Source organism: Thamnophis elegans, chromosome 2, assembly GCF_009769535.1.
Source record: "Thamnophis elegans isolate rThaEle1 chromosome 2, rThaEle1.pri, whole genome shotgun sequence".
Taxonomy (NCBI): Eukaryota; Metazoa; Chordata; class Lepidosauria; order Squamata; family Colubridae; genus Thamnophis; species Thamnophis elegans.
The window spans coordinates 70754692-70768331 of record NC_045542.1 but is presented as its reverse complement, the minus strand read 5'-3'; positions in this window follow the sequence as shown (position 1 = coordinate 70768331).

Below are 13640 nucleotides of genomic sequence, written 5' to 3'. Positions count from 1 at the left end.
GCCATCCACACCTTTATTAAGAACTCCTAGTCACTCCACTTTGGGATTCTGCATCTTTTGCAATTCGATAATGTTTGTTTTACAATTTTTTAAAATTTTAAGCTATTTTGTTTTTTAATGTTTTATTATATTGATAGTAGGTAGTGTACAATAGGAGGGAAATAGGCAATGAAGAAGTTTGACATATAAATAAATAAATAAATCATACTGTGTGTCTATACCTTACTACCTTTTCAGGCCTACTTCTCAAATTCGGCTCTCTAAAACTTTGGGGACCACATTGATTGTTCAATCACTATAGAAATAAGTGGTATTTTAAAGATCAAAAGGCTAATTAATTTATGTCCCAACTGGGTTACAAAAACTAGGTAATATTGTTACATACTGACAGGTATTCCCTTGCAAAGGCTGTAGCCTCCAATGTGCAAGGTAACCCCCATCAATTATAGAAGCACATTTAAATAAAAAAGGGGGATTCAGGAATTGTACCAATGAAAGATTTTGGAATAAATAAGTACATTGAAAGGTGCTTAATGTTTCTTTGAAATCAGTTATAACTCATCTCTTCCGAAAGAGTGAGATTCTTAAAGGTATGGAAGGTTATCTTATTGTTTATTCTCTAAAACACAAATGTCAAACTCATGGCAATGTGACATTTCACAATGTTTGTCCCTTTATGGAGCTGGGGTGGGCATGGCCTGTTCATGATGCATCCGGCCCATGAGCCCACCAGTTTGACATCCCTGCTCTAACAAAAAGCAAGAAAAACAAATTTAAGCATCAAACTTCGGTTCTAGGAAGTCTATTAGATTATGCAGAAGAACCAACAAAATAAGGGAATTCCATTCTGACCCGATAGAATTTTCATTGAGCAGATTAAAATTAAAGTATCATAAGTATTAAAATCAGCAGATTTTGATTTCTGAAATCAAGTTACTAAGGATGACTAGACTGTTTTTGATTCTGCTGCTATTAATGATGAGTTTTTCTAGTTATTTACAAGTCAATTTATAATTTGGATGACAAAAAAGCCATCGTGAGATAAATCACTGGCTATTCAATTGTTATCATTAGATAATATTGATAATCTGGAGCTCCTCTTTGTGCAGGAACTATTAGATTCTTTTCAATTATGGCAAATCGAAAAGCACCTAGGCCCAGGTGGCTTTTCAGGGGCATGGTATAAAGCATGTATAGATCATTGACTGCCATATTTTTGGAGGTGTATAAAGACCTTTTAAAGATGGTAAATTGTCATCATCATTCTATGAGGCATGAGGGGTTGTTGGTGTTCTCTGAGCTTGCTTGTTTTCTTGCAGAAATTTCATTACCCAAACTAGGTAATATCATCAGTGCTAGTAATGAAACATCTGCAAGAAAACAAGCAAACTCAGAGACTACTAAGGATCCCTGTCCACCCTGACCTACAAATATTCTTTTCTATGAGACACACATGAGAATGATTTTAAAACAAGGCAAGGATTATTAATTGTGTGCCAGTTATAGACCCATTACCTTAACCAATCTGGATACCAAGATCCTAACTGCCATAGTGTCAGGAAACTTGCAGAACGTTTGAGCAGATATCATTAATTTATCCCAATTTTGTTTATCAAAACATATTCAGATTTCATATAATTTAGTTATCCGTTGATATAGTGGCATAGCCAAGAATAGAATGAACTCAGCGCTTCTAGTATCTTTAGAATTGTATCAGCAAAAGAACCCTTTGGTTTTGATTGGATAAAATTCTTAAAGCAAGTGATGATTAGATATGGGTTTCCATGAAATTTTCTCCAGATTATTTTCTATTACATAATGAATACATAGGTATTGAATTCTTTAGGATTAGCTGTCAATCAGCAGTTGGTCCTTTGTTCCTCTTAAATTTTTGCAGCATCCTTTCGGTTCTACAGGAGGCAAGTTATTTCTTTCGAAGTATTCATAAATTTGGTTTGCAATGATACCAGTAAGGAGCTGGTTGTTGGCAAACAGGTGATTGGGCTATATTTTCCAGGGTCCTTTCCTTTTTCTTTATCCTTTTGGATCAAAAATTCAAGAGGAACAAAGGACAAACTGATGACTGACAAACTAATCCTAAAGAATTCAAAGAAAAGATGAACCAACCTGTTCATGGCTTAGATAGACTATAACAAAGCATTTGATTCAGTTCCCCACAGCTGGATCAAGAAATGCCTAAAATCTTTGGCATCAGTAGCAACATACAAAAATTCATGGAAACTTCAATGAACCTCTGGAAAATGAAGCTTACAGCTAATGAAAAGTACTGGGTGAAGTTGAAATTAATGAGGCATTTTCCAGAGCTATTTCCTTTCACCCCTACTTTTTATACTCTCAATGTTACCAGTGACAATCATTTTGAAGAAGATGAACTATAGATACGAACTTGCAAAGAAAAAACTGAAAATTTCGCACTTGGTGTACATGGATGATTTGAAGCTGTTTGGTAAAACAAAAGCTGAACTGAATTTATTAATTGAAAGCACAAAAGAATTTAGCCAAGACATTGGTATGCAGTTTGGAATTGACAAATGTGCAACAATGGCAACCAAAGCAGGCAAGGTCATAGAAGATGATGGAATAGAACTTGAGAATAAAGAAATGATAAAGGCAGTAACACCAGAAGAAGGCTACAAGTACTTGGGGATTTTAGAGGCCTCTGACTTAATGCATAATAAAGTCAAGGAATTAACTTCAGCCAAGTACATTTGATGAATTCGCAAGATATTAAAGTCCAAATTGAGTGGAGGAAACATCATAAAAGGCATAAATACCTGGGCTATACCTGTGATTTGATACTCTGCAGGAATAATTGACTGGACCCAGATGGTGTTGGACAATTTGGACAGAAAAACAAGGAAGCTTATGACAATGAATCATGCTCTGTACCCTAAAAGTGATGTTGACCAATTATATCTACCAAGAGCAGAGAGTGGTCAAGGGCTGCTACAAGTAAAATAGACTGTGGAAGAAGAAAAACACAGCTTGAATGATTACATCCAGAAAAGTGAAGAACCAATGATTAAGGAAGTAAATAAAGGAGGCCTTTTAAAGTCAAAAGCTGAATATGAGAAAGAAGTAATTGAGAAGCGAGCTGAAAATTGGAAAAACAAAGCTATGCATAGCCAATAGTTGAAAAGCATTGAAGGCAAAGCTGACCAAAAGCTAACTTGGAACTGGTTAAGATCAGGAGCACTGAAAAAAGAAACAGAAGGCTTTATTTTGGCAGCTCAAGAAACTGCATGAAGGCAAAAATTCAACATGTATTGGAGCAATACCTAAAGGGCTACCTCGCTATTTGGAAATTTTAAATTTATCAGACTTGAACATTCTGATTCTACAAAAAACCACCCTACTTGGAGCTTCTATCCTCCTACGTTACCTTAACAGTTCCTAGGTCCTTGGTTAGGACTCGAGCTGTTGAGCTATCAACCAGCCCCAAAGGCTGTGAATATCATCAAAGATTAACCACATAATAATAATATCATCTATAGAGCTAGGATTTGTTATTTTTTATTCATATTAAATATATGGGCTTTATATACTCAAATTATTCTAAATATGTATAGAAATATGTTTTCGTAGATTTTCACAGGTGTAGGTATGCTGGTCTTGTTGTAGTCGGGTCTTTTCCCATGTAAAATTGAGATTGTCTTGGCAATGTTTCAGCAAGGTCTCACTTGCCATCTTCAGCCTGAGAGAGTGAAACTCTGAGGACTTGGTGTAAGTGCCCCTCATTTAACACATTTTTGTAACTAGTCTTTGGTCACTGAGTGAATGGACAACATTGGGGCGCAATGCTTAATATAAACATGTTCCAAATCTTTGTTAAATAACTGAAGATTACATTAACACCTTTAATATTAACCTTAAAGAGTTCCCATAAATCTTCAAAGAATCAGCTAAGGTGACACAGTGGTTAAACTGCAGTATGGTAGGCTATATCTGTTGCCAACAGTTTGGTAGTTTGAGTCTCACCAGCTCAAGGTTGACTCATCCTTCCATCCTTCCGAGGTCGGTAAAATATGGACCCAGATTTTGGAGGGGCAATGTTCTTACTCTGTAAACTGCTTAGAGAGGGTTGTAAAGCACTGTGAAGTGCTGTATAATTCTAAGTGCTATTGCTATCCCCAAATCATGACCATTTGTTCAGTGACCAAGCATTAGTATAAACATCCGAATGAGGGGGACTTATGTCAAGTGTTATGCTATGTTACATTATGTGATTTTATATTGGGGTGCATAGTTTCATATTTGTTCATTGAGAATGTTATTGTAATGTGTTTTTTAATATTTTTGCCATACACAAAATAAATAAATAAATTTACACTACAAAAATAATTACATTAAAAAATTGGGGAAATCATATTATTCCGGATGTCAAGGAATGGTTGCTGGAAATGTATGACCTGTTTTAAGAAAAGCACTATTTTCTATTAAATCAAATTATGTATCAATGGGTTTTACTGTAGCAGAGATTCTATGATGTCTTTTAACAATATCATTTATTTTTCATAACGTAGCAGTGAATTAAGTGATAAGCAGGTAACTATTTACTATAAGTTTATATGTATGCATGTACATTAATATATATTAATTTTACTTTATTTTAAGATTAAAGATCATTTTGTTACAAAAAAAGACTAATAACGTTTTAAAAAATAGCTATATGCCATTCTTCCTCTGAAGAAATAGTCAAGAAATTGGAGACGTGCACATTTCATACTTTATAATATAACCAGAGTCCAGTCTAATCATACCATAGAAGAACAAATCTTTGGAGGATTTCAGGCAGATATAATAAATAACTCTAAAAGTAAAGGCAGTTATGATCTGTGCTGCTACATAAATACAGATTTTACAGAAAATTACACATCACTATTACATTGGATCATCTATCATTGTTTTGCCAGTATGCCTTTACCTTGCAATCCTGCAGCTCACTCTGACTTACATTTTGCTTAGACCATGCAAAAATGAGCAAAGCAATTTATGCTTAAGTTATTTTTAATTTTTAATATAGGATATCATCCAGCAATCAATTTTGGACAGGCAGATTTGGCTGAATCTTTCTTTTGTTCTTTTTCCTGATATCTCCTCCTAAACATCTATTATACATACATATTTTTTAGAAGTTCAATCATTTTTATTGATACACAATTTCTGGAGCATCCCACAAGCATTACTCTAAGCCTAGCTCAGCAAGAAATTTTAGACTGTTCTCCTAGCTTTTATTTTCACTCCAAACTTGAGAACCTGGCAAGTGAGCTTTTGCAGAACATTATGCTGAATTGCTTTTGCATTTTTTTTATAATCATTTAATTCAATGGAAAAGAAATTGCTTTAAGGTTCTTTGTTTAAAAGAGAAAAAATGTTTCTGTAATCTAATCATTGGTAGGATGCAAAGGTTTTTAGATATTATTTATTTTACATTATAAACTAAAGTAAATCTTAAAACAATCTGTATATGTCTTAGGGAGATGTGTAAATCACACTGAGATTGGAGCATAGTTAGTCCTGTGTTCTTTGATTCAATTCTAAAGGAAGATATTCTCAAGGAATATCTGAGAATAGAGTTACTGTTGCAAGGCAGCAAATATCCAAAAATTGGATAACAGATTTCACTATAAGTAGCAGAAGTAACTTTCTTGTTTCTGCAAGTGCCATTAATTCTATCCTGCCACAATAACTGCATTGTTTCTTTTTCTCCAACTTCATCCTTAATTCATTTGGTGAGGTAAGAGAAAAAATGCAAGTGCAGATTTATTGAGGTTATACCTGAGTAATTAAAAGGTTAACCAATATAGATATATAGATATTAGCATGATAAACAATAGCTACCACTTGCTGTCTACCTCCTCCTCCTTCTGCCCCTCCTTTCCCCTTCTTCCTTTCTCCTTTCTTCTCGCTCCTCTTTCCTTTCTCTTCTCCTCCTTCAAAAAACATGTTAGAATCTAAGAATATACTCTCAGTATTCAGAAGAGGTAATATCCTATGTCTGGGTTAGTAAAACCTATTGTTTTCTTCCTAACTATTGTTTTCCTCTTGTTTACTTTTATCTAATCTGACTTGAACACTAATTCAGAATACCCACTGCCTTATTAAATACATGAGAGAGAGAGAAACATCAGATTAACTCTCATGAACACACTGATGACAGAGAAAGAATATCCAGCATTTCTCCAGCAATTTTATGTAGATGTCAAAAAGTCTGATTCTCGAACCTGATTCCAAAATAGAGAAGAGTAAAGCTGTCTAAGGACCAGTTTTGAATGCTGTACTTTGATTACAAGACATTCATATTATATTTCAGGATCTTCATTGGCATTGACTTTTGAGGGCATTTATTTTAACAGGCATTCGGCTAGAGTATTTAATTTATCACATTTTTTTGTTTTGTAATAACTTTTGAATTCACCCTTTTGTAGTTTTCAATGATTTTAAGTTGGTTGTTTATGTGAATAATTTGTTTGCTATCTTAGACATCTCTGGACCAAAAATAGATTATGCATATAAAATATTTAAAGTATCTAAGCATGATTTTTACCACAAATTACTACTGAGACAGAAATAGTCTCAGAAAGATACAGAAAGATGTATCATTGACTTCTAGTCTACAACACAGTCTTAAGCAGGCTGACTTGGATATAACTCAACTTATTTTAATTGGGTTTGTTCCCAGATGCATTGAACTTCAAACCCATTATTATTGTAAGCAGTAAAAAATAATCAGCATACACTGATCTTTGAAATCTTTAAAAGCTCTTAGAATATCTATTAATTAATTTTAGTCCCCTTCCGATTTTTTGTTATAATTCAGGCATAGTCCAGTGTCTCTTCAAATAGTGTTATTCCCTAAGGTTTCTGTACCATGAGTTTTCATATGTGAAGATTTTTTATTTCTTCATAAGATTCTACCCATGGAGATTGTATAACTCTTTGTGCATTTAGATTCATTTCTTTTTAAAAATGTGTAACATGGAAAAATGTAGTCAAGTTGATTACAGTTGTTGCATTACTCCATAATTCATGTTTGCCCTTGAATAGATAACTGAGTTCCTTTTCATTCAGTTGGTCTTAGTTTTGAAACTATGGTTTTTACAATTATCTTTATCGGAAGAAGAAAATACAGTGAGGTTTTTGTGTGGGTGTATACGTGGGTGCCAATTCTTTTAATGCTTTTATTGTGATGTTTAGGTCAAAGATCTACCAAACTTTGACAGAAAATCCTTGCCAGCACTGTTGTTTTTCTTTGTCCTTGTTCTAATCATTCCTTTTCACCATTCTTTTGTCTGCTATTCTATCAATTTCTCTGTTAGATTGTGTGTGTTGATTATCTATATCTTGTGCCTCAGAGTTGTACTGGCCAAGGTCATCCTGACAAGAGAAAGCTAAGGCTATGTAAAACATACTTCAAAAATTGCTCTTAAAAATCAGGCTGGTTACGTGTGATAGCAATTTTGCATATATTCACTTCAGAAGTGCAGCATTAAAATCCTTAAATAGCTGCTGGATATTGTGGGAATAAACATGGGGACAATTAATGAATTGGAGGTAATGCAGAATAGTATTCCAGAAGCAAAAAAGAAAACTCAAATCAAACAGCTTTTATCTATATTAGCTAAAGAAAATTGATAAGGGAACTATTCACTTACAGTATCTGCTTTTTTTCTCTTCACCTTTCATAATATGTTGTAAAACTATAAATTATAGGAGCAAAAAAGCAACTTTTAGATAATTTGGATTATATTTCTATGCCATTGACCATACCAGCTTGGAACTGAAGTCTGATTTATTTATCTGTCTGTCTGTCTGTCTGTCTGTTTGTTTGTTTATTTAATTTATGTACTTCCTACTTTCAAATTACTTAGTGCTGTCCTATCTTATTGCTAGTCGTCTTTTATAATATTACCCGATATTAAGCTTCAGTCAGTTTGCTTTGATTTTCTTGACAGTAATATTTACATTTTTGTATGGTAATCAATGTTTTGAATGATATCTGGAAGAGTAAAAAATTAATAATCAAACATTAATAAATAAAAGTTCAGTCCCATCAAAAAACAAAGACTTACAAAAAAAAGTAATATCCTTGATTTTAATCAACGTGTCCTATTAGATCTGGTGGAAAGGGGAACAGTTGCCATGGACTTATGTTTGTTACTTCTCTGCCACTGCACCCACCCATCACAAAATGTTGCAACCCCACCTGACTCCAGAAGTCACATGATCATAATCATCAATTGCCAAGTGACCCATGATCACGTGACTACCATTTGCAATCTACTTTGCCAGCCAATTCAGAAAATCAATGGGAAAGCCAGCAGGGAAGTTTGCAAGCTGTGGCCATCTGCTGAAGGTACTCTCTTGTCTCTGGGGACTGGGTGAAAGAGCTCCCTGTCAATTTGTCCTGCTTAGATCTCTCTAGCCAAAATCCATGCAAGCATATAGCTTAAAATCCTTTTCCTTACATCTTTATAAAGACTTCCATAGAGGTGCACAAAGAAGGATTTGGGGGGAGGGGTCTGTGCATGTTTGGAAATCCGAGCAGTCACAGAACTTGCATTCCTTCTCTCTCTGCTTTGCTGCACAACTATGGGGAATAGAGTTTTTGAGGTCCGTACATGCTTGGCTTTTAGCTGCTAAAGAACCACTTGGGGTGCTTCTTTGCTCACCTCTGAGGAACTCACAGCAGAGGTGAGAAGAAAAAAACTGCAATCTTTATACTGGCTTGAACTTTAGCAGTGAAATCCAAACATACATGGAGCCCAAAGTTCCTCTCTCCATGCATCCACAAAGAGTCCATAAGAGGCAGAGAGCTCAGGATTTTAAGCTCCATACCAGGGATGGGTTTCTGTGGTACAGTACGCGCATATCGGATAGTCAAATTTACCGTGCCTTTCAGTACCGGTTGGTCCGGTGGCACCATACTGGAATGTTCCCTACCCTGGTCTGCTCCCCCCGCTCACTCCTCCCACCCACACAGTCACTGCTCAATCTCTCTCTCTCTTTCCCTGCTTCACCATGCTTGCAAATCATGACATGAGGGGCAGAAGCCCCCAAACCCAGCGGAGAGCCTAAGCAAAGGAGGAGGCGGAGAGCTGGGTGGAGGAAGGGGGAAACCCTAGCAAGGGCTACCTGCTGCCAACTCAACTCCATGCAGAGCGGGCTGCAAATGGTGCCATGAGGCAGGTTAATCAGGCAGCGTGCTTTTGCAAGAAGCCACACATGCTGCTACTGCTGCAGCTGCATTGCCCCGCTAGGTTCGGGACTTGCATGTCCTGCAAGAAGAGTCCCAGGGGCAAGGGTGGCAGCACCGCACCCTCCTCCACCCAGCCCACCGCCCAGCAACATGCCACTGCCACCACCTCATCAGGTGGGCTGGGCAGGAGGATGAGCGCAGGTCCAGGAGGGGGCGGCCAATGCTGTCCTCCCTCAGCAGCAGTGGCGAGTTCTATGGCGTCACCTTCAAGGTAAGCAGTGGGCCCGGGCATCACTTGGCCGGGGCAATGGGGCTCGCCCAGTGTCTACCCAGCCACCACTTGGCAGGCGAATAGGCGGAGGGTTGCCCTGGCCCAACCAGCAGCTGGCATGACCAAGGCAGCATGTCTTAGGGAGGGTTGGTGGGTGCGAATGGCGCCTGTCTTCCCTGGCCAGGCTGGAGCACATGGGCTTTTCAAATAGCCAAACTCCCCTAATGTTTCTTCTTCTGTGGGCCACGCTTGTCTTTGGCAGCTGCCTCATTTTCAATAGTGGGGGGGGAGGAGAAATCCATCTTTTCCCTCCCTCTCCATGGATCCCCGCCCCAATTGGAAAGGAAGCAGCTATGAAAGAAAAGATAGCGCACTCCCTTGTCTTTCACAGCCACCTCATTTCCAATTGGGGGGCGAAATAAATCCTCTGCATGGATCCCCACCAATTGGAAATGAGATGGCTGAAAAAGACAAGGCAGCACACTCTCTTGTCTTTCCCAGTCGCCTCGTTTCCAATGGGGGTGGAGAAATTCTCTGCATGGATTCCCCCCAATTGGAAATGAGGCAGCTGTGAAGGACAAGGCAGCGCACCCCGCCTTGTTCAAACAGCAGAAGAAGACACAGGAGAGGAGTTCCACGCGAGGCTTTCAAACAGCCAAACTCCCTTCCTGTTCCTCAGGCGGACTGGATCAGGAGTGCACACCAGGCTGCTTCCCTTCCTGCCACCGCCGCCACTGCCGTTGTCAATGTGACTCTCATGAGGGGAAGAGAAAAAATAATAAAAGGCTCCGTGGCGGCGGGATCGGCCAGCTATGGAGTGACCCACCCCGTTCCCCTTCCCGGTAGAGCTTTTTATCCTCCTCAGCTAATCTCTTCATCATTCCTTCCTTCCCTCAACACCCATCAAAGTGCTCCCCTTGCTCGGCTGCCCTTGCTGCTGCCGTGCACCCTCTGCATGCCCAGCCACTGGCCTGAAGGGGAGTGAGCCCAAGGTGGGGAAGAAGATCAAGAGACGTGGTGCCACAGACTCTCACCAGGACGCGTGCAGAGTGATTGGAGTTTGTGACCAACCTTAAAGTGAATGGGGCTATTTGTGACTAAATGGGATGGAGAACATAGAGGAGTGCAAGAGAACATGGAGGTAATCTAGTCCAACCCCTTCCCAAGGCAAGAGTCCTTCCTTCTCTTTGAGAGCTGTTAGTGACAGACATGAGGGAAATGGTATGTGTGTGTATGAGAGAGAGAGAGAGAGAGAGAGAGAGAGAGGGAGAGGGAGAGGGAGAGCCGAGGTGGTGCAGTGGTTAGGGTGCAGTACTGCAGGCCACTTCAGCTGACTGTTATCTGCAGTTCAGTGGTTCTAATCTCACCGGCTCAAGGTTGACTCAGCCTTCCATCCTTCCGAGGTGGTTAAAATGAGGACCCAGATTGTTGTTGGGGGCAATATGTTGACTCTGTAAACCACTTAGAGAGGGCTAAAAGCCCTATGAAGCAGTATATAAGTCTAATTGCTATAGCTATTGCTAGAGAGGGGGGGAGGGAGGGAGGGAGGGAGAGAGAATGAGAATGAGAAAGAAAGTTGGAGAGAGACAGACAAGAAAGAAGGAAGGAAGGGAAAGACAGGAAATAAGTGGGGGAGAGAGACACAAGAAGGAAAGAAGGAAAGAAGGAAAGAAGGAAAGAAGGAAAGAAAGAAAGAAAGAAAGAAAGAAGGAGGGAAGGAAGGAAGAAAGAAAGAAAGAAAGAAAGAAAGAAAGAAAGAAAGAAAGAAAGAAAGAAAGAAAGAAAACTTATGATCACAATTGAGCCCAAAATTTTGGTTGCTAAGCAAGAACATTGTTAAGTGAGTTTCACTACATTTTTCAACTTGGCCATGCCCACCCAGTCACATAACCACCAAGCCACTCCCACCCGGTCATATGACTGCCGAGCCATTCCCACAAAACAGGCCACATCTACAGAATAGTTTCTAAAAAAAATTGAAACCCACCACTGCTCCAGACCTATTATATGCACAAAGCTCAAAATCTCTCCCTCTCTGCAGAGAGAGGGATACTTTTCTCATAATAATCAGTAAGATCGCTTAACTAATGCAATGGGATCTTGTTTTGCTTTGTGATCGCTTTCCATAACAACTGAGACTGCACTCCCAATTGTAGTTGTTAAGCAAGGACTACTATATGGATGTGATGTTGGCTTTGAGAACTGCTGAGAAAATGTGTGGAGTTTAGTTAGCATACTTTCAATAGTGGCAGGAAAATGTAATAGTATCTCAGCTGGACTGAAACTTTGTCATTGGACTGATGTGTCTGTTGAAGCATCTACAGTATGTAATCTTCCTGTTCACTGGACTACCATCTGAGACTCTTCTTCCAATATAACTATTTTCTACAACAAAATGGCTGACAATAGATATGAGTCTCTTTAAATAGTAGTCATCCATGCCCAAATGAACACAAATTAAAATTATTTTGGTATCAAAATAACTTTTTTCTTATTTGTTTTAACTATCACATCTTCAGTTTATGGTTGCACTGAGTAAATATTATTATAGTTTTGTCATTTTTTGCACTGAAAATGATTTGTCTAAAACCATTCAGAGCACTTGAAATCACTCAGATAGTCAAATACTATACACATACTAGTTTCAGTCATAATTTCTGACAGGTTTTGTTTGCTATGATATTGCTGATGACTTTGATATGATAGTAAAGAGGTTTTATGAAAAAAAAAGAAATATCAACAAAATATGGAAGTGACTGTGCCATTTGTAAAGAACTAAGGGTTAAACAACTCTTTTCATTGACAAAATTTATGTGTTAATGAATGTGAGAAATTGTTTTATTTTTATAACAAAACATGTGACTGTGTAACACCATCCAAAGATTAAGACTGCAGGGGGAAATTACATTTAAAAACTCAGGGAAAAACTGTATCCGTTATTCAGCCTGACACTGATTTAGATAAAATGAAATTAAAGAAAACAAATAACTATCAGGGCAGCTTTGCTTATACTTACCAACTGTGTTTTAACGAAATGATACAAATGTAATCAGCCTAATGGGCTTTATGGAATTCCACTTTTAAAAACAATATACATACACACACACACACACACACACACACACACACACACACACACATCTTTAAAATAAAAATTCAGGAACTGAGCTCTATCAAGAAATATAAAGCTCTTAGAAAGATTCCCTTTAGCATGCTCACAGCACAAGAAACACTAATAAATAATGGATCTAAAGATTATGTGGAAGTGCAGCAATTTGGGGGGTTTGGTAACATTTTCACACTGCATAATGCAAATGAATAATGAGATCTCTAACAAGCAAGAAATGCCATTATGCCAGATGTGAAAATCACTCTATAGTAATACCTTTAAAGGTGCTTTTTTTTTTTTACCTTCAACAAAATCTTTCTTTACTAAACTGTGTTAAGAAATCAAATAATTCTGGGGTCTCTGCTCACACATTGAATTGGCCATTGTGCAGCACATTACACATTTTTTCCAGCTGCATGCTATTCAAAAAGGTTTCTAATACTAAGGACTCACTTAGTTCTTTGGAAAACCACTATTAAAATCAATGTGTTCCCTGAAGAACTGTTTGAAACCTCTGCCCTTTATCAAAACATGCTTCAGAACAGATTGCTAGGATCATCAGAGTTTTACTCATTTCAGTCTATATTATCCCACAAAGCCTTAAAATAATCAGAAAGCCAAATTAAGTAGAGTTGCTTGACCTGAATATGTAATTAAATGGTAAAGTAGCAATGGTTTTATATTCCATCTGAAATACTAAGTCATCACTTTTAATTGCTAGTGTCCCATTCAAATTAGAGCAATGCTTATGTCCTTTACCTTCAAGTGTCCTATAGGTATGATGGACCAATGAGTTGGGATCAACAACCAAGAATGGGATAATAATTTTTTTAACTGAGGATATAATTTTGCATGGTGGTTGAAACAAGCAGTTAAATAGTGCCAGAGTCAAAGCTGATGGGAATTGCATGCAAGCCTGAGGCCGTTCCCACTTTCTGCCCATTTTTTAAATTCTACATAAAATCTTGAAATAACATTGATTCCATTCATCCTTTGCTAGCTGTATTTATTTTGAGGAGGTGGCGGTAGGAAGAAACTAT